The 3,553-nt window shown below is 40.7% G+C and overlaps 1 pseudogene; it reads right to left on the minus strand.

The window, feature by feature from the left end:
- Window positions 1-1,510: 1,510 nt before the first annotated feature.
- Window positions 1,511-2,854, minus strand: LOC130135643 (receptor-like protein EIX2; annotated as a pseudogene).
- Window positions 2,855-3,553: the final 699 nt, after the last annotated feature.

Genomic DNA, 3,553 nt, shown 5'->3' on the forward strand with positions numbered 1-3,553 from the left:
TGGTCCAGGACAGACTATTATTCTCAACTATCATCCAATCATTTCTCTACTTTCACCAAGCGCAGAGAAGAATTTAGACCACTTTCTAATTGATGATGAAAGAGGTTCTAAATAAAGAGATTGGGAAATGATGAATTTCCCAAGAGGAATGAGATAAAATGAGGTACCAAATCATTCGTAGAAACTTACATTGATGCCAAGTGTAGCTACAAGTCATTAGCCGGTTTGGGTTGAAGGATTAATATCCAATCACTTAATCTAGTCTACATGAGAAGAAACTTTTTTCGAAAGGAGCACTCAAATGGTGACGATTTAATGGTGTCTCAATAATATTTCAAACCTTCTCCTATTTCATATGGCATTTTAGGTCTTACTATAGATCCATTTCTCGGGGTGTACCACACATCGGAGATTGATTATTGGTCAGATTATATGTGGGCTAATTTTACAACTGATGATTTAACAGAGTGCAAATGAGAAGTGTAATTGTTTCCGAAAAAAGGCGGTAATTTGTTGGTCCCGTCATTTCCTAGATCAACCGTCCATTTGATCATTTACAACGAGATCTAAATGCTAATTTTCTGCATGACCACTCGAGTTTCGAAAAGACTAGCTCTCAATAGAAGATTTTACAGGACACATGTATTGACCATAGTAAGTCGGAGCCTCGCACGAAAGGAGCGCTTTGATGCAAGCTTCTCACTCGATTCTTAAACGTTCGCCGTTAAGATTTCGTTAACAACATAACAAAGAAAGCAAAAAGGGCAAGTTTAAATTAAAATCGCATGCAATATTGAGTCCAAGTTAGAAGGACGCAGTGGCTGGATCTTAAGGGCGAAGAGAGAAAGCCTAACCCTAAACAATCGTTCACTGGCCTCGTGATCCAAGAATTGGGGGCCCGCCGTTGTTGAGGCCCATTTCAATCTGTCCCGACCAACACCAATTAACAGGGTTAAGACTAATGTTTTACCTTGCTGACGCAATTGTGAGACCCTAATGCTCTTTTTTTAATTTATGGAACAAAAAAATCGGAGTCGCTAGGTAGAGAAGTTGATGAGTGACTCGCAGTTAATTAGCATTGTGATTTGGATTACATGCAAATATTTTTCCGATGTCTTGAAATTGAGAAAGGAAATATAATCTTAGGAGAGGAACACATCTAACATTGAACGGCCCTATGCCATTGATGATTTCAACGTCCTGATTTTGTAATACCCTCGACATGCAATTAGCAGCAAAAGCATAAACAGGACGAAAATGGAACTTGCTAACATAATTTCACATCATTGACAAGCAAAACACCATGAGTATAATAACTCAAAGTACTGCTAAATTGCTGAGCAACACTAAAAATTACCAAGTGACATGATTTGCACTCCCCATGCCGTTCCGTTGACGGCTCGCTCGGACAAGCTTGAAATTAAAGAAAACAAAAAATTGGCTACTCATAAGGAGGAACAAGCCAACTACTAAGACGATTCTGCTTGAACAAGGCAAGAACTTCAAGAGATCAATGAAGCATTGTACTGACTAATGTGGAGAACATGCCTATTACGCTTCTGAATCTCCTCCTCAACTCGGCTATCTTCACTATGACAATCACGCACACCATGTCTGCTTTCCGATCCACATAGCCGAAGTACACGCGTCTCCAATTCTTCTTGTACACCAAACCACCAACAACTCCCCAAAACCCGGTTGCAAACCCAAGCATTATGACAAGGTAGAACATCACCTTTTCAAGCTTACCTTCTTCATTGGCATCTTCTTCTGGCGCTTGAGGGGCCTCCGCACCGAGGTATTTCTTTTGTAGAGGATCGCCACAAAGTAGAGGACTGTTGGCATAAATGGAAGGATCGTCAAGGTCTGGATTTGATTTCCTCTCGGAATTGGTCCCGTGAAGTTGTGAGACAAGTTTAGTTTGCAAAAAAATGTGAATGAAGAAAGGCTCTGTGGGATTGTTCCTGAAATGTGATTTTCTGAAAGATCAAGTGACTAGAGTGCTTTCATGTCTCCAATCATAGTCAGTATGCCTCCAGAAAGAAAGTTGCGCGATAAATTCAAGCTTCGCAATCTGGAAAGCAAGGTAAGCTCTCCAGGGATCGGTCCAATCAATTTGTTGCTTGAGAGATCCAAATTGACCATAAGTTGTATATCAAGTGTTGGGTAGTCAAGGTTCATCCCCTTCACGACCTGCTCCACATGCTCGAGTCCAATCTGTGGGAGCGATAGTAGACGTCACCTGAGGTGTGGCCGCATAGATAGGGGAGAGTGAGTTGCCTTCATCTATGCTTTTGTTCAGTTTCATTCCTTTCGTATAGCCAAGACAATGTGGAATCAATCCTGTCAGATTGTTCACTGCTAGGTCCAACAGTTCGATATTTGCAGTTCGGAGAGTAAGCATAGCTTTGAAGGAACACTACAATTGAATATGTTTTCTTGCAGTCTAAGAATCTGTAATAGCTGAAAGCTTGGTCTAGTCTAATGCGGAACGTTTCCAGAGATTTTGTTCTCGCCAAGATCAAAATCAGCAAGTTCCTACAATACATCATGGTCGCAGGAATTTCTCCATTGAGACTGGTGTTGTTCAGATGTATTGACATAAGCCCAGTTAAATTTCCCAAAGAGCTTGGCATGACTCCGGACAACTTGTTAGATGATAAATCAAGGAGTCTCCAAGGGTTCTCCTTCCAACATGCAGGAATTTCGCCAACTAATTCATTCCTTCCGAGGTGCAACTCGGACAGATACTCCATCTCGCATAATGAGGTGGGTATTGGACCACTTAAGAGATTATCATTCAGATACAAGGAATCCAAATGAGGCATCGCTTGGCCAATATCTTGTGGAATAGGTCCTGAGATTGAGTTGTGAGTGTTGACACCTAAATTTCGGCGCATCATTTAGTGGTTAATTGCATAGAAAATTAGGGATTAAATTTTAACCCATGAATAAAAATATTACAAATCGCATAGCATAAAGTTTAGGTTCATATAGATTAACTGCATTTCGCATCGGATCGGCGGTGGTGAGCGAGCTTAAAATTCATCACGTAAATCGAGCTCGGGCACCGAACGAGACTCGGCTCACTCGGAAAGCATGGGCCGAAAATCACATGCAAAAGGGCTTGGTTGTCTTAATTTGAGCTTAAATTAGCCCATTATGCTTAATTAAAGAAAAGTCCAAGTTAATTCAGCCCACTTAGAATTAAATTAAAGCCTAAACTTAAGCCCATTAGGACTAGAAAGCCCGGCTAATTGACCTAGGTTTACACTATAAATATATGTTTTTTTTTTTTTTTGGTAAGGTAAGGATTGTATTAACTTTTCAAACCGAAGCTTACAAAGATTGTAGCCAAACACAAAAACCCCGCACATAGAGCGACACCTAAGTGTCCCAACAGGTGCAAAGGTGTTAGGCTAAACAAGGTACGGAAGCAAAGCAAGAAGGCTGAAAAGACAGCCAACTAACTAAGAAAAATACATACAAAGACCGCATCAGCAGGTTACGCGAATATGGACGAGGAAATGCCCCAATTAGTTTGTATTTTCCT

This window comes from Syzygium oleosum, unplaced genomic scaffold (genome assembly GCF_021117445.2).
Source record: "Syzygium oleosum isolate NSW1041296 unplaced genomic scaffold, Sole_v2.1 Sole_v2.36, whole genome shotgun sequence".
Taxonomy (NCBI): Eukaryota; Viridiplantae; Streptophyta; class Magnoliopsida; order Myrtales; family Myrtaceae; genus Syzygium; species Syzygium oleosum.